Below are 19,577 nucleotides of genomic sequence, written 5' to 3' on the forward strand. Positions count from 1 at the left end.
TGGCCTATGATCTCAGTAGGGGTGATGTGTTTAATGAACTAACTAGTAAGCAAACCAGCTGCTGAAATTAATAAAAAAATCATATTAATTCTAAGGTAGAGGAATTCCAATATCTGGCAGGACCAAAGTGGGCCAGATCTCAAACAATGACAAGACAGAGCACAGGAAGGAGTTAGAGAGTATAGTGGCATGGTGTCAAGTCAACAACCTTCCTCTCAACATCAGCAGCAGAAAGACCGCACAGGCAGAAGGAACAGAAAAGTTAGAGCACAAACTGCCAGACTCAAAAATACCTACCTCACAGTTATCAATTCTTAAATAGTCCCTTTATACACTAAAAGGTAAATGCCTGAAGTCTTCATCCCCCAATCTACCTCGTTTGGCCCTTGCAACTTAGTGTCCACCAGCATCACACTTTCTCTGTAAATAAATTTTGCATTGTGCTTTGCTTTTACTACCTCATGGCAATTACGACTGGCATGACCTGTTTGGATGTTATGTAAAACACAGGCATTTCATGGTATCTCAGTACATGAAACAATGCTAAACAAATAACAATACTAAACATTTACTTCAGTTAACTGATAGAGGCTGACTGTTCTGATTACTTGACAAGACTAATATTTTTGTCAGACAGTAGGTTGCAAACTACATATATGATGTTCATTTTCCTCTAGAAATTCATATCTTCCTATGACTCAGATAGTATGCAATACTAAAAACAGCTTTATTAGCTATTCCTCCTATTTTACTTCTTCTTTGTAATGGATAAATACCCAGTCTTACCACTGGGTGTCTCCTCCCCGACCATCCTGCATGTGGTTTACCAAACATTAGAAATGGCCACGTATATGTAATTTGTTTTACTTTGCTGCACTGGGCTGTAGGGAATCTCTTTGAGAAAAAGAAATAAAATGTTGCACAGTCATATTTCTAATGTATCAGAATTAAAAGTGCTAATCTTGTATTATTTATAAACATGAGAAAGTCTGTAGATGCTGGAAGTCCAAAGCAACACACACAAAATGCTGGAGGAACTCAGCAGGTCAGGCAACATCTATGGAAATGAATAAACAGTCAATGTTATGGGCCAAGTCCCTCTTCCGGAGTGAAAAGAAAGGGGAAGATGCAGAATAAAAAGGTGGGGAGTGGGGGAAGGAAGCTAGCTGAAAGGTGATAGGGGAAGTGAGGTGGGAGGGGAATGTAAAGGGCTGGAGAAGAAGGAATCTGATAGGAGAGAAGAGTGGAGCATAGAAGAAAAGGAAGGAGGAGAGGACTGAGAGGGAAGTGATAGGCAGGAGAGAAGACGTGAAAGGTCAGAGTGGGAAAATAACCCTTCCCTTTCATTCCCTTCCACTTCTCCTATTGCAGAGTGAACACAATGGGCTGAGTCACAACACCTGTGCTCACTTCCGGGTTTAACTCTTGGATCACAAAACCACAAGGAATACGGGGGGTGGGGGTTAATTGATAAGTTTGTGGCCTAAGGTAGAAGGAGACAATTTTAGAAACCTAGCACATTCATTTTTCAACATAGTCCCCTCCTACATTTACACACTTAGTCCAGCGGTCATGAAGCATATGGATCCCTTCTTTGTAGAAGTTGACGTCTTGCACCTCCAGAAGTGGTCCACAGCAGGGGTGACTGATAAGTTCGTAAAAGGAGATGGGTTATATAGCTCTGGTTACATGCACGTGCAGTTCAACTCTGAGTGATTGTACAGAAAGTTTGGAGTTAATAACTCATCTCCTTCTACCTTAGGCCACGAACTTATCAATCACCCCTGCTGTGGACCACTTCTACAAAGAAGGTATCCGTATGCTCCTCGACCGCTGGACTAAGTGTGTAAATGTAGGAGGGGACTATGTTGAAAAATAAATGTGCTAGGTTTTCTAAAATTGACTCCTTCTACCTTCAGCCACAAAGTTATCAATCACCCCTCGTATGAGAAGGGATGGGATACCAGATCCCCTTAGCAGGCCCTGCCATTTAATTTGATTCTGGCTGTTCAGCATAGCCCCCGTTTCTTCAATCTCTCAAACATTTATTATCACTTTAAGTGGGAATTGGTTTATTATGGTCACTTGTACCGAAGTATAAACGGGGAAGACATAAAACAAGTATAGAGCTTTTGCTACTTAGGAAGCTGGGTGACATCAGATGGCAGGTGTGACATGGACAGCAATGGAAGAATAGGAATGGCAAAAGACACCTTTATGAGAATGAAGAGTATACTGACCAATACTAAACTAGGCATGACAACCTGCCTCAGATTACTGAAATGTTACGTTTATCCAGTTATGTTATATGGATCAGAATGTCGGACAATATCTAGTAACATGAGGAAACAAATTGTAGCAGCAGAGATGTGGTTTTTGAGGACGATGCAAAGAATATCATGGACAAAACGAATATCTAATGAGGATATCTTGAACAGAGCAAACACAAAAAGAGAAATAATGTATGAGATCATGAAAAGGCAATGTAACTTCATTGGACATGTGATTAGGAAAGAGGAGTTAGAATGCACGGTAATTATGGAAAGAAAACAAGAGGAAGACAAAGACAAATGATGATGGAGACAGCAGCCAGAGAATTGGAAACAAATAGCAATGAATTGATCCACTTGACCCGAAACAGGAGTGTGTGGGCCATGGCAGTCAAAGCTCAAACTGGGCATGGCACCTGATGATGATGATGATGATGCACAGAAGTACAGTGTAAAACTTAGTTTTGTGTGCCATACATACAAATTATTTCATTATATCGGTACATTAAGACAGTACAAGGGAAAACACAATATCAGGATGTCAAATAAGCTGTGACAATCACAGAGAAAGTGTGATGCAGGCATTCAATAACTTGCAATACGAGGACGAGGTAGATTCTGAGGTCAAGAGTACAAGAGGTCCATTCAATCTTATAACAGTGGGATAGAAGCTGTCCTTGGGCCTTGTAATATGTGTTTTCAGGCATTTGTATATTCTGCATGATGGGAAAAGTGGAGGAGGGAGAATATCCATGTTGGTGGGGTCTTTGATTATGTTAGCTGCTATATGAAGCAATCTCAGTTAAGGCATTGGCCCTTCTACTCATTGCTTGACACTCCAATTTCCCAGGTCTACCAATAGTTACTTTCAATCCACCATTAGCCCCTGTCTTGATGTAATGATAATCATGGCTGTTTACTGCAATTTCAATAGACAATAGGTGCAGAAGTAGACCATTTGGCCCTTGGAGCCTGCACCGCCATTCTGAGATCATGACTGATCATCTACTATCAGTACCCGGTTCCTGCCTTGTCCCCATAACCCTTGATTCCCCTATCCGTAAGATACCTATCTAGCTCCTTCTTGAAAGCATCCAGAGAATTGTCCTCCACTGCCTTCTGAGGCAGCGCGTTCCACACCTCCGCAACTCTCTGGGAGAAGAAGTTCCTCCTCAACTCTGTCCTAAATTACCTACCCCTTATTGTTAAACCATGCCTTCTGGTTCTGGACTCTCCCAGCATCTGGAACATATTTCCTGCCTCTGTCTTGTCCAATCCCTTAATAATCTTATATGTCTCAATCAGATCCCCCCCTCAATCTCCTTAATTCCAGCGTGTACAAGCCCAGTCTCTCTAACCTCTCTGCGTAAGACAGTCCAGACATCCCAGGAATTAACCTAGTGAACCTACGTTGCACCTCCTCCACAGCCAGGATGTCCTTCCTTAACCCTGGAGACCAAAACTGCACACAATACTCCAGGTGTGGTCTCACCAGGGCCCTGTACAAATGCAAAAGGATTTCCTTGCTCTTGTACTCAATTCCATTTGTAATAAAGGCCAACATTCCATTAGCCTTCTTCACTGCCTGCTGCACTTGCTCATTCACCTTCAGAGACTGATGAACAAGTACTCCTAGATCTCTTTGTATTTCTCCCTTTGTATTTCTAACTCCACACCATTCAGATAATAATCTGCCTTCCTGTTCTTGCTCCCAAAGTGAATAACCTCACACTTATTCACATTAAACGCCATCTGCCAAGTTTCTGCCCACTCACCCAGCCTATCCAAATCACCTTGAATTCTCCTAACATCCTCATCACATGTCACACTGCCACCCAGCTTAGTATCATCAGCAAACTTGCTGATGTTATTCACAATGCCTTCCTCTAAATCATTGACGTAAATCGTAAACAGCTGTGGTCCCAGTACCGAGCCCTGTGGCACCCCACTAATCACCAATCTACTCTACCCCTTCCATATTCAACTGCAATCAGGACCCAACTGGTCCCTACCGCCACCTGAACTATTTCCATTCCATCGTCATTGGTACCTCCCTTCTACAATTCTTCATTAACCTCTTGTCCCCACCCACAATCCCAAAACCGACCTGCAGCTCCAGACTTACATGGTATCCTTCAAGGGTTCTGAACTGACACAGTGTGTGAAGGACACTTTTGATTCAATAGCATTGAAATTTGGAGTCCATTAAATTTCCAAGTGAAAGGCATAGTGACAAGTAAATACATATTATCACTGACAGATGTCATTCAATTGTTGTTTTGTGGTAGCAGTACAGTGCAATACATAAAATATACTATAACTTAAGGAAGAAATATATACAGTGTATAAAATATAAATAATATAAAAAGAGAGCAGAAATAATGAGGTAGTTTTCATGGTTTCATGGACGGTTCTGAACCTGATGGCAGAGGGGCAGAAGCTGTACTTTAAACATAAAGTGTGTGCCTTCAGGCTTCGGTGCCTCCTCTCTGGTGGTAGTAATAAGAATAGGGAATGTCCTGCGCGGTCGGGTCCTTAATGACGGATGCTGCATTCTTGAGGCATTTCCTTATTGCTGGGGAGGCTCGTGCCCATGATGGAGTTGCTGAGTCCACAATCCCCTGCAGTTTTTTCCAATCCTGTGCAGTGGGTCCTCCATACTAGACAGTGATCCAACCAGTTAGAATGCTTTCGATGGCACATATGTAGAAATGTAGAAAGAAGTCTTTTGTGACATATCTAATCGCCTCAAACGGCCAGAGGAGAGAGAGCAGTGCGCCACGCGTTCACAGCCCTCCGGTGAAAAATGATATCGTATCCGTTAAGTAGGGGTCGTGGACAATTCTGATTTGATGGAGACAGACGTGAAAGCACAGAGGAACATCTGGAGAAATTTCTGAAACACCAGTTTGCTGCTGTTGTTACTGCGCGAGCGATCGGGAATATTTTGGAAGGTAGGCCTCAAAATCCCCGGCTTTGCCTGCTGTTGTCGACCGAGATTAAGGTCGAATCGTTCGGACAGAGAAGGCACTCAGTACTCGGTGTCGGAGAGCTGATCAGAGGCTCGAAGTTTTCGAATGACTCAGAGTTGGATTGTGGTCAAGCATGGCAGGGAGAGTTTTTCTTCCTTCTCCCGTCTGCATGACATGTGGGACATTGAGAGACTTTGAACTTTTTACTGCGCTCATGGACTTCTTCATCAAGTTATGGTATTGTTGCACTGTTGTAACTATATGTTATAATTACGTGGTTTTGTTAGTTTTTTCAGTCTTGGTCTGTCCTGTGTTTTGTGATATTACACCGGAGGAAATATTGTATCATTTCTTAATGCATATGCATTACTAAATGACAATAAAAGAGGACTGCGTGTCTTCATAATCTAAACTGCTAAAGAAATATAGCCACTGGTGTGCCTTTTTTATAATTGCATCAATATATTTTTTGCATATAGAATTTGTAGAGTAATGATTGAATATCTGTCAGATCAGATGATACCTTAACTCTTTCTGAACTCATAGCATATGGGATCTGTTAATGACTGAGAAAGTCTTTTAGTCACTTTGATAGTTGGATTCTTTCAGAATTTGGGTTTATCACTTATCTGTAAACATTAATGTACCAAGTGGAAAGAATGTTGTGTCACGGACATTGTGAGATTAAGAAAAGAGATAGCAAGGAGTGACTATCAAAATGTTTAATTGATTTATGAGACTGTGTTGATGACTATGTTGTGTCTTTTTGAATGAAAGAAACCAGACGGTGTTAATGGGTGAGAACAAAGGATTTGTCTGTCTCTTGATGACTCTGTGCTTGCAGAACTTATGTAAATGCAATAACTTTCCCACCTTTGATGGAATTTCACCCAGACCAGAATAGCAATCAGTGCCTGAGACCAACAGTTGGAATTGGAGTTCTTCTGACAGCAGCCAAGTGATGACTAGGAATTGTGAGCCCAGAAATATTTGTGACTTTCAGAAATCTTGGCGACTTGCTATGTAGTATTTTGTGTGGTTTATTTGTGCTTTCCATTTTATAATAGTTACTTTGCTGTGTTTATACATTTACTACAGCATCTCCTGGGCACTCAAATAATTGGGTCTGATTACATTGGATCCAGCATAGACCTTCAGAGATGTTGACACCCAGGAACTTGAAACTGCTCACCCGTTGATAAGGACTGGTATGTGTTCCCTCAACTTCCCCTTCCTGAACATAGAACATAGAATAGTACAGCACAGTGCAGGCCCTTCGGCCCACAATGTTGTGCCGACCCTCAAACCCTGCCTCCCATATAAGCCCCCAACTTAAATTCCTCATATACCTGTCCAGTAAACTTCTCTAGTGTATCTGCCTCCACCACTGACTCAGGCAGTGCATTCCATGCACCAACCACTCTCTGAGTAAAAAACTTTCCTCTAATATCCCCCTTGAACTTCCCACCCCTTACCTTAAAGCCATGTCCTCTTGTATTGAGCAGTGGTGCCCTGGGGAAGAGGCGCTGGCTATCCACTCTATATATTCCTCTTATTATCTTGTACACCTCTATCATGTCTCCTCTCATTCTCCTTCTCTCCAAAGAGTAAAGCCCTAACTCCCTTAATCTCTGAACATAATGCATACTCTCTAAACCAGGAAGCATCCTGGTAAATTTCCTCTGTACCCTTTCCAATGCTTCCACATCCTTCCTATAGTGAAGCAACCAGAACTGGACACAGTACTCCAAGTGTGGCCTAACTAGAGTTTTATAGAGCTGCATCATTACATCGCGACTCTTAAACTCTATCCCTCGACTTATGAAAGCTAACACCCCATAAGCTTTCTTAACTACCCTATCCACTTGTGAGGCGACTTTCAGGGATCTGTGGACATGTACCCCCAGATCCCTCTGCTCCTCCACACTACCAAGTATCCTAACATTTACTTTGTACTCTGCCTTGGAGTTTGTCCTTCCAAAGTGTACCACCTCCCACTTCTCCAGGTTGGATTCCATCTGCCACTTTTCAATCCACTTCTGCATCCTATCAATGTCTCTCTGCAATCTTTGACAATGCTCTACAACACCACCAACCGTTGTGTCATCTGCAAACTTGCCAACCCACACTTAATGTCAGTAAGACCAAGTCCACAATTAATTCCTTGGTCTTACTGACATTAAGTGCAAGGTTGTTGTTGTGACACCATTCGACCAGCTGATCTATCTCACTTCTATACACCTCCACATCACCATTGGAGATTCTGCTGACAACAGTTGTGTCATGAGAAAATTTATAGACTTCATCTGTGCTGTGCCTACGCACACAGTTATGGGTGTAGAGCGAGTAGAGCTGTAGGCTAAGCAATTCTCCTTGAGGTGTGCTGGTGTTGATTGTCAGCAAGGAGATGTTATTTCTGATCCACACTGACTGTGGTTTCCCAATCAGGAAATCAATGGTCTAGTTGCAGAGGGAGGTACAGAGGCCCAGGTTTTGAAGCTTGTTGGTTAGTACTGAGGAGATGACGGTGTTGAATCAATAAACATCACTCTGATGTAGATATTGCTGTTGTTCAGGTAGTCCAAGGCAGAGTAGAGACCCCATGACATTGTATCCACTGCAGACCTTTTACGGCAGTAGGTAAATCCCAGCGAGTCCAGGTCCTTGCTTAGGTAGGAGTTCATTCTAACCCTGATCAACCTCTCAAAGTGCTTAATCACAACAGATGTGAGTGCTCCTGGGTGACAGTCATTGAGACAGCTCTCCCTGCTCTCCTTGGGCACTGTCATGTTTGATTGATGCCATTTTAAAGCAGATAGGAACTTCCAACTGCAGAGGTCATCAATATTCTAAGCAAGTATGTTTCCATTTCAATTTTTGCATTAGATTTATCCTCTCCCTTCATTTTTTGGTCATGTTAGGCTGAAACTGTGATCTAGAAGTAGATGATTTTTCACCCCTTATTTAACGTTATTAAATTAAAAGTTACTTGTACAAGCTGAATTAGGACAAGATTCGTCATTTTTCTCATAGAAACGTTTAATAGAATCTGGAAGAGAAGTTACAGGAGGTAAGTGAAAGAGAAGGAAGAGCATTTGAGAGACCTGTGGAAAGTGAAGAGATGTATTGATACACAGGGGTTAAGGAAGAAAGATACAGAACATTGGCTGAAATTTCTGTCAATGGGGGAGGCTGAAATAATGTCGTCCTCACTCAAAGTAGCAGGCTCCATGAGCTGGGATGCAAAACTGAAAGTTACTGCTGGACTAGTATGGAATAAAGTCCTGTAAAGATACAGTACACTAATCAAAGGAGAATACTCATCATCTCTATTGAGATTTATAAACAAAATACTTATTAGAGCTGCAAATTAAAATGAAAATTCAATTGCAAGTTATACAGAACTTCAAATTGTTCAGTGGAACTGGGAAGTATTGCCTGCAGTAACATCTTCCAAGGCAGTTAATTTAATTTAAAATGAAAGAAACACAAGACTGTTGGATTTTTTTAAATCACTCACTGGAAGGATGTGAACATTGCTTTTGACGCAAGCATACATTGCACATTAATACTTGCTCTTCAATTGCTTTTGGTTGAATTATTGCAGTTGTTATGGTAAATAAACTCTCATGGTGTTGTTGGATTCAGGACTTAGACCCACTGACAATGAAGAGAAGGTGATATATTTCCCAGTAAGGGAACAGTGCTTTTGGAGGAGACCAGCAGATTTTGGTGATCCTATGTCCCTTCTGCCAGGTACTAAAAGCTACAAATTTGAAATGTGGTGTTTAAGAAACTTTGAGTTGCCTGGACAAAACCAACGATGAGCTCAGGATAAATAATACTGGAAAACTTCAACTGAACGTTGGCGAGAAAGTGCTGCTTGTAAGCATTGTTGATGATAGATTACCAAGGAATTAAAGTTGACAGATAGTTGTAATTATATAGTTTGGAGGACATATTTGGCCATTTTTCTCTCAAAGTAAGGTGGATGCCTTTGTCAAAGTTGCACGTGGTTTTGAAAGAATTGATAGGAGTGACCAACACAAGTTTTCATCTTGAACCTATGGACAGCCTTTATCATACTGTGTGCGAACACCACCATACTAAATGGGATGGACACAGAAGAGGTACAGCAGCTGAAAACGAGCTATCCACAAAGATTTGTGGGCCATTAGCAAAGGCATAATCTAGTTTATTTCTGTATTTGATCAAACTACAGGAAAAGCTTCTGCCAGCCTCCCTCACAGACAGAGATTAAGCAGGAGTAGGACTTTTTCCAATGTGCTCATCTCTACCTCTTGTTGCTGACTAGGCATCTGTAATTCAGCTGCAGTATTCTTGATTTAGGCATTTACCTCTCCCCTCCATACACATCTTTCCAGTGCATCTTAAAAATACTTATTCTGTTGTGGCAATGTGTTTTGACTGAAAGCTTTCATTGCCTCATCCAAATAATCATAATTTATCCATAAACCATGACTACTTTTCACCAGATTATTTTCCTCCAGCAGCATCAGATTACATATTTGCTCAAAATCCACAGACAAATACCATCAGCTTAGGTCATTAACACAAGAGATTCTGCAGATGCTGGAAATCCAGAGAAATATGTGCAAAATACTGGAGGAACTTTGTATGTGCTGGCTTAGGCCATTAGATAGCAACATAAAAAACAAGAGTGGCCAGAATCCTTAACCCAGGGCCTTAAAGGCTACTGGGACACTGTTACTGAAATCAACATTGATTGGATTGAGACCTGCTGTCTTTCTGTTTCAGATAGCTCAGCTGTATGAAGAATTATCTTGCCTAGACATCATGGCTCAGTGAAAAAATGGGAGATTTGGAAGAGACGTTATTTGTCATGGCCAATTGATCAATACGAAAGAGAAGTTTGTAAAAGGGATGCCAATATTGGTTCGCAAGCATGACAAAGACCACCAGGCATAACTTTTTTACTGCCTTAATGAGGACTTGTACTTGACCTCAGTGAGGTTCTAACATGGTGTAATCCCCAAGCAGCTCACAGTGAAGAAGCTTTAAAATAATTAACTGCACACCCATGGCAGCAATGTTCTAATCATTAATAACCATCGTATCACACAGAGTACCAGGAGGAGCACCCTTTACATAATCCTGACGTGAAGGCTGCGTGTATGCCTGGCAAAATCTAACATCCGCAGTCCTTGGGTGTGAATGATTATTGGGCAGATATCCCAGGCTGCTTAGGTTGCTCTTTAGCCATACGCTACATCCAGATGACTCATTGTAGAAGCATACAAGATTTATTGTGACCGTACATCTTCTGTTGACAAGCGGGTATCGAGCATGAGATTTTATTAAACATTCCCTCATTTTAAAGCGCAAACATTTCCTTGCAAGATACAATCTTTTTGTGTGGTAAGTGGGTGTATTTCAATGTTTTTGTTTTTAAATAACACAAAGATGGTAAAAACAAAGACTGAATCTAACAATATGCCTGTAATTCCATGCACGTTGCATGCTAGCACACAAATCATTTGAGCATGTGGAACATGTGTAGGTGTCATCAATCCTTAACAATACATGGTTGGAATATTGCCCACAGAAACTGCATCACATTCATCTGATTAAGCAACTGAATGCCATGCAAGCAGGAAGCAGATTTTCACTGCCCCCGATTCTGAGCAGCTGTATTATTTAAAGGACCATTCAGCTAGTTGTTAGATGTGCAGTGTAGTGAAATGGAGTATTTCAGTTTTTCTATCTGAGCCCCAGGGTTGGAGCCACTAACAATATAATGCCAGTCATCCCCACCATCTCTTACATGAGCATGCAATTTCCTTTCGTAATGAAATTCACAAGTTATCACTGAAAACTGGAATACACAACAAGACAAGAAATTATGTAAGAAGGCCACCAGCATTTACAGCATATCCAATTTCTTTGACACTTAATTAGGTCTTTTCAGAGGAAGTACTTTGTCAGCCTCACTTGATGTGATTGGGTCTTAAATAAATAGCTCTTCTTATGTAAATTGTCATCTAACAGCTATTTAGAAACATAGAAACATAGAAAATAGGTGCAGGAGTAGGCCATTCGGCCCTTCGAGCCTGCACCGCCATTTATTATGATCATGGCTGATCATCCAACTCAGAACCCTGCACCAGCCTTCCCTCCATACCCTCTGATCCCCGTAGCCACAAGGGCCATATCTAACTCCCTCTTAAATATAGCCAATGAACTGGCCTCAACTGTTTCCTGTGGCAGAGAATTCCACAGATTCACCACTCTCTGTGTGAAGAAGTTTTTCCTAATCTCGGTCCTTAAAGGCTTCCCCTTTATCCTCAAACTGTGACCCCTCGTTCTGGACTTCCCCAACATCGGGAACAATCTTCCTGCATCTAGCCTGTCCAATCCCTTTAGGATTTTATATGTTTCAATCAGATCCCCCCTCAATCTTCTAAATTCCAACGAGTACAAGCCCAGTTCATCCAGTCTTTCTTCATATGAAAGTCCTGTCATCCCAGGAATCAATCTGGTGAACATTCTTGGTACTCCCTCTATGGCAAGGATGTCTTTCCTCAGATTAGGGGACCAAAACTGCACACAATACTCCAGGTGTGGTCTCACCAAGGCCTTGTACATCTGCATTAGTACCTCCCTGCTCCTGTACGGGAATCCTCTCGCTATAAATGCCAGCATACCAATCGCCTTTTTCACCGCCTGCTGTACCTGCATGCCCACTTTCAATGACTGGTGTATAATGACACCCAGGTCTCGTTGCACCTCCCCTTTTCCTAATCGGCCACCATTCAGATAATAATCTGTTTTCCTATTTTTGCCACCAAAGTGGATAACTTCACATTTATTCACATTAAATTGCATCTGCCATGAATTTGCCCACTCACCCAACCTATCCAAGTCACCCTGCATCCTCTTAGCATCCTCCTCACAGCTAACATTGCCGCCCAGCTTCATGTCATCCGCAAACTTGGAGATGCTGCATTTAATTTCCTCATCCAAGTCATTAATATATATTGTAAACAACTGGGGTCCCAGCACTGAGCCTTGCGGTACCCCACTAGTCACTGCTTGCCATTCTGAAAAAGTCCCGTTTATTCCCACTCTTTGCTTCCTGCCTGCCAACCAATTCTCTATCCACATCAATACCTTACCCCCAATACCGTGTGCTTTAAGTTTGCACACCAATCTCCTGTGTGGGACCTTGTCAAAAGCCTTTTGAAAATTCAAATATACCACATCCACTGGTTCTCCCCTATCCACTCTACTAGTTACATCCTCAAAAAATTCTATGAGATTCGTCAGACATGATTTTCCTTTCACAAATCCATGCTGACTTTGTCCGATCATTTCACCGCTTTCCAAATGTGCTGTTATCACATCTTTGATAACTGACTCCAGCAGTTTCCCCACCACCGACGTTAGGCTAACCGGTCTATAATTCCCCGGTTTCTCTCTCCCTCCTTTTTTAAAAAGTGGGGTTACATTAGCCACCCTCCAATCCTCAGGAACTAGTCCAGAATCTAATGAGTTTTGAAAAATTATCACTAATGCATCCACTATTTTTTGGGCTACTTCCTTAAGCACTCTGGGATGCAGACCATCTGGCCCTGGGAATTTATCTGCCTTTAATCCCTTCAATTTACCCAACACCACTTCCCTACTAACATGTATTTCGCTCAGTTCCTCCATCTCACTGGACCCTCTGTCCCCTACTATTTCGGGAAGTTTATTTATGTCCTCCTTAGTGAAGACAGAACCAAAGTAATTATTCAATTGGTCTGCCATGTCCTTGCTCTCCATAATCAATTCACCTGTTTCTGTCTGTAGGGGAGCTACATTTGTCTTTACCAGTCTTTTCCTTTTTACATATCTATAAAAGCTTTTACAGTCAGTTTTTATGTTCCCTGCCAGTTTTCTCTCATAATCTTTTTTCCCCTTCCTAATTAAGCCCTTTGCCCTCCTCTGCTGAACTCTGAATTTCTCCCAGTCCTCAGGTGAGCCACTTTTTCTGGCTAATTTGTATTTGATGAAGAAGAACACAAGATTTTACCACGATTAAAGTGGAGAGAAGTCAAATAAAATCTCAAGCATACCTTATTCAGACCAGTCCCTGCTGGGCAGTTGTAATAAATGAAGCAAACTTAAAGAAAATAGGTAACAGTGTATGAATTTACTGATCTTAGCTGGACTAAGAATTGCGGAGGCATTTTCGAGTGGAAAAAGGATGCAACCATGGTTGACAAGAGAAGTCAAAGCCAAAGTTAAAGCAAAGGAGAGGGCATACAAGGAAGCAAAAATTAGTGGGAAGACAGAGGATTAGGAAGTTTTTAAAACCTTACAAAAGGAAACCAAGAAGGTCATTAAGAGAGAAAAGATTAACTATGAAAGGAAACTAGCAAATAATATCAAAGAGGATACTAAAAGCTTTTTCAAGTATATAAAGAGTAAAAGACAGGTGAGAGTAGATATAGGACCGATAGAAAATGATGCTGGAGAAATTGTAATGGGAGATAAGGAGATGGCAGAGGAACTGAATGAGTATTTTGCATCAGTCTTCACTGAGGAAGACATCAGCAGTATACCGGACACTCAAGGGTGGCAGGGAAGAGAAGTGTGCGCAGTCACATTTACGACAGAGAAAGTACTCAGCAAGCTGAATAGGCTAAAGGTAGATAAATCTCCTGGACCAGATGGAATGCACCCTCGTGCTCTGAAGGAAGTAGCTGTGGAGATTGCGGAGGCATTAGCGATGATCTTTCAAAAGCTGATAGATTCTGGCATGGTTCCGGAAGACTGGAAGATTGCAAATGTCACTCCGCTATTTAAGAAGGGGGCAAGGAAGCAAAAAGGAAATTATAGACCTGTTAGCTTGACATCGGTGGTTGGGAAGTTGTTGGAGTCGATTGTCAAGGATGGGGTTACAGAGTACCTGGAGGCATATGACAAGATAGGCAGAACTCAGCATGGATTCCTTAAAGGAAAATCCTTCCTGACAAACCTATGACAATTTTTTGAGGAAATTACCAGTAGGCTAAACAAGGGAGATGCAGTGGATGTTGTATATTTGGATTTTCAGAAGGCCTTTGACAAGGTGCCACACATGAGACTACTTAACAAGATAAGAGCCCATGGAATTACGGGAAAGTTACATACGTGGATAGAGCGCTGGCTGATTGGCAGGAAACAGAGAGTGGGAATAAAGGGATCCTATTCTGGTTGGCTGCCGGTTACCAGTGGTGTTCCACAGGGATCAGTGTTGGGGCCACTTCTTTTTACATTGTACATCAACGATTTGGATAATGGAATAGATGGCTTTGTGGCTAAGTTTGCCAACAATACGAAGATAGGTGGAGGGGCCGGTAGTGCTGAGGAAACGGAGAGTCTGCAGAGAGACTTGGATAGATTGGAAGAATGGGCAGAGAAGTGGCAAATGAAGTGCAATGTTGGAAAGTGTATGGTTATGCACTTTGGCAGAAAAAATAAACGGGCAGACTATTATTTAAATGGGGAAAGAATTCAAAGTTCTGAGAAGCAACGGGATTTGGGAGTCCTCGTACAGGATACCCTTAAAGTTAACCTCCAGGTTGAGTCAGTAGTGAAGAAGGCGAATGCAATGTTGGCATTCATTTCTAGAGGAATAGAGTATAGGAGCAGGGATGTGATGTTGAGGCTCTATAAAGTGCTGGTGAGACCTCACTTGGAGTACTGTGGGCAGTTTTGGTCTCCTTATTTAAGAAAGGATGTGCTGACGTTGAAGAGGGTACAGAGAAGATTCACTGGAATGATTCTGGGAATGAGAGGGTTAACATATGAGGAACGTTTGTCCGCTCTTGGACTGTATTCCTTGGAGTTTAGAAGAATGAGGGGAGACCTCATAGAAACATTTCGAATGTTAAACGGCATGGACAGAGTGGATGTGGCAAAGTTGTTTCCCATGATGGGGGAGTCTAGTACGAGAAGGCATGACTTAAGGATTGAAGGGCGCCCTTTCAAAGCAGAAATGTGAAGAAATTTTTTTAGTCAGAGGGTGGTGAATCTATGAAATTTGTTGCCACGGGCAGCAGTGGAGACCAAGTCATTGGGTGTATTTAGGGCAGATATCTGAGTAGCCAGGGCATCAAAGGTTATGGTGAGAAGGCGGGGGAGCGGGACTAAATAGGAGAATGGATCAGCTCATGATAAAATGGCGGAGCAGACTCGATGGGCCAAATGGACTACTTCTGCTCCTTTGTCTTATGGTCTTATGGTCTTATGGACTCTGAATATACACTCTTTCAGAACTGTTTAGGTTAAATGTGATTTGTTTCAGACCTTGTTTATTTAATGAATATTCCAGTGAAAGCTCACAAAAATCATATTTGTAAACCTGACCCTGGTTACTGCCAGTTCCCAGCTTCAAAAATGCCCTGCTTTGATATTCAAGTTTTCCATACATGGTTTATCCACAGGATATTTGTTGCTAATGGGATATATTTAAACAGTAAGTTCTTGTCCTCTGAACCAGAATGCCCAAGATTCAATACCAGTCTGTACCAATCTTGCCAATATCAGCCAAGGGTAGTAACATTGACCTGGCATATGGGATTAACTCTATCATCATCCCTGAATTATGGGATGATGATAGAGTTAAAACACAGACGAGGCAAGTATAATAATTTATACTTTAAGATAATTCAGCAATCCCACTCAGCTAGCTGTAATAATAAGTGAAAATGCTGGAAACCGCCCAAAATGTCAGGTAGAATCTGTAGAGAGAGAGAGAGAGAGAGAGAGAGAGAGAGAAAGAGATTTCAGGTCAGTGATCTTTAAACAGAATGGAAAATAAAGACAAACCCAGATTTAGGATTAAATTGAAAAAAGGAAATGAGGAGAGGAATAACAATGAGGACCCGAGACAGGATGAACACATTAAATAACAAAAAGGCTTATTTTGGGAAGAGAACATAGCATGTATTATAGCAGGAATAATGGTAGGGGTCTGGTGAAACTGGTCAAAACTTTACGAGTGAAACGTGGAATAACTGCTGGAAATTTGAAGTAGAAGTGCTGTAAGTGTTGGCATTGACAACTATTGCACTCAGTTTTGAGATTCAAACTATGTTATGCAAAGTTACAAGATGAAGAGCTGATCCCTGAGCTTTATTATAATGCTGTAGGAGATAGGATGCAAGGAGGTCAAAATGGAACTGAAATGCAGAGTTAATACTGAGGCTGAACTTTCAGTCTGCAAAGCAGTTACACAGCCTACATCTGGAAGACACGTTTGGCAGTGAGATGTTGGAAGTTGTGGAGGATAATCTGTTGAATGTGAAGGCTCGTGGTAAGTGGAATCCTGTCCTTATTTTGGGAATGGAAAGGAGTGAGAGTTTACTTTTGGGAAATGGAATGGATACAGTTACAGCTCTGTTAGCTAAGGTGGAGGGAATCTATGGCTGTGAGAAATAGGAGGCATATTATAAGCATAGATATAAAACTGGAAGGTGATAAAATGATGAGGCAAACATAGGAAAATGGCAAATTGAATGAAACTCTTACAGAAGGTATGGTAGAAGGAAATTTAGGCTGCGCAGCTCAGTGAGTTTATGGGCTTGAAATGCATCCAGACTTTCCCCTAAAATGGAAATAGAGAACTCAGAGAAGGGAAGGAAGAGTGGGACATGTTCCATGAGAAGGTGAGATCTGGGTGGAAATTAGTAACAAGAATGAGGAAATATTTTAATTCAAAGTGATAGAAGAAATAACATCAATCCTGTTACCAAAAAAAGAGATGAGAGAGGGGACCAGAGATGGATCGAAACAGAGAATCATACATATCTTACAAAGACGCAGGTAGAGAGTAAACCTAAATGTTCTCCCGATAAATCCTCTATTCAGAATATTCCAAGAAAATAGGAGAATTTAAAATAGCTCAGCAGTTGCTATTTAACTTACTTAGCCTGGCTGGTGTGAACCCATCTACCACAACTGATTTGCCATCACTCAGTTTCACTGTGATCCCACCATTAGCCTAAAGCACACACCTAGCCACTGAGCTCCTCAATGTTTTTTTCTAAAATAGGCCTGGAAATCAGCAGTGATATGCCAGCGATGTAGCTGTTAAAACCATTACATATCGCGCAAGATTCGTGCGCTGTTCTGACTTAGTGTTCTGGTTGTGTGAAGTTTACACAATCTGCCTGTAAGTGCATAGATTTCTGCAAGGTACTCCAGTTTCCACGTTTCTCCGAAAATGCGACTGTTGGTAGTTTAATCCACCACTATAAATTACTGCTAGTGTATAGGTAATTATTAGAATCTAGGAGCAATTGATGAGAAAATAGAAAATGGAATTAATGAAGGATCCATGCTTAAGGTGCACTCAGGAGGCCAAAAGGATTGTTTCCCTGTTAGATCTCTCTGTAACCATCTACAGGTGCATAATTCAGTGCAAGTATTCTCCTGGCATTAATTAGCTTCCAACTATTCATATAGAGTACACTTCACTATGTCTTATAAAATGACATGGGTGGAATATTAAATTAAATCTGTCAATTGCACATCACAATATCAGTAAAACAATAGGCTTGGAGTGTAAATGCAAATTTCTTACATGGATGTTTAACTGTGGACATTCCTTTCAAAAGCTATATTGTCAGTTATATTATTAAATGTTTGGACTGAAAGAAGGACCCATGGTGTAACCTGGCAATGCAGACTAAAATAAGGGCCAACAACAACAAAGAAAAATGACTGCACAACGAAAGGCTTCACTGAGTGAATTAAATAGGACAGTGTCGACTCTACACTTGTACAGCAAGGCCTACTAAAAATAAGTTAACAGCAGGCTGTAGTTTGAAGTGTGAGGAGAACTTGTACATTTTTTTAATTAACAGGAAATTATTTTCTTCTATAAATTAGACCAACAAGCCAGGCTATATTGAATAGATTTACACATATTCTGTATCCTAATAAATTAAGCTAATTTTCCAGAATATATGACTATTTCAAAGTTCAATGTAAATTTTTATGAAAATGCATATAGAGTATGTCACCATATACTACAATGAGATTCATTTTCTTGCAAGTATTCACAGTAGAACTCAGAAATACAACAGAATAAATGAAAAAGTACGCAAAGACTGACCAACAACAAGTGTGCAAAAGAAAACAAACTGTGCAACTACAAATAAAACAAATAATAAATAAATAGATACTGAGAGCAAGAGTTGTACGCTCCTTGAAAGTGAGACCACAGGCTGTGGAATCAGTTCCTTGTTGAGGTGAGTGAAGTTATCCACACTGGTTCAGGAGCCTGGTGGTTGAAGGATAATAACTGTTCCTGAACCTGGTGGTGTAGGACCTGAGATGCCTGTATCTCCTTCCTAACAGCAGCAACAAGAAGAGAGCATAGCCGTAATGATGAGGGTCCTTGATGATGCATGTTGCAATCTTGCTGTATCACTCCTTGTAAATGTGTTCAGTGGTGGGGAGGGTTTTTCCTCTGATGGAAATTTGTTGGGAAATCAGCCTGAAACCCAAGCATTTGTCCCTGAGTATCTATTCCACATTTTACAACAGTTCGCATATGAGTAATTAATGCTTGCACACACAGTTGATTATGTCTTCTGTTAGAAATATCTTAATCATCTGTGCCCAATGCAGTTAATTCTTTTGAAAGAATATCAGATCATTGCTGTGTATTATTCATTTACCAAACACAACTCCAAACATTTATGTATATCAGAGCAATTGAATTTTCATCCTCAGAAATCCTCAAGTAAGGAACGTGTGTCATACGGTTGAATAGATCTCAAGACACTTCACCATGACTAAAAATGTTTGTGTTTTATAGCTGAAATATAACAAAGATAGTATGAACACTGATTAATAAATTTAATCTACATGCACTATTAGACGCTACAGCATCAAGTTTGGTTGCAGAAGCAGAATCTGAGGTGCCATCTGAACGAAAAGCAATGGATGTCACTGGTCTTATATATTAGCACTGAGCTCCCTGGCAGTAGGGATGATGAAAGCATAGGTTAAGGGTCAATTCAAGTAACTTTCCCTTGCTTGTTGAGCAATGTCGTGCCGCCTGGCAGACTGAGCAACATGGTCTAGTGAGGAATGGGGGTGGGAGCACAGAAAGAGAAACTGTGATGGCACCGTTAGAGTCTTACTGTGGGGATATGCTGCTTAACTCAAACATCAGAAGTCATGTGGAACCTTATCCTGGCATGTGTCAACGTTTTTGAGAGTGAAGATAGATGAGTTATGGAAGAACCAAAATAAAGAGAAAACATCATTCAACCCCTGCAACTTGGCAATAAACAGAAATGTTTATCTAGTT

The sequence above is a fragment of the Mobula hypostoma genome, chromosome 13 (genome assembly GCF_963921235.1).
Source record: "Mobula hypostoma chromosome 13, sMobHyp1.1, whole genome shotgun sequence".
In the NCBI taxonomy this organism is placed as follows: Eukaryota; Metazoa; Chordata; class Chondrichthyes; order Myliobatiformes; family Myliobatidae; genus Mobula; species Mobula hypostoma.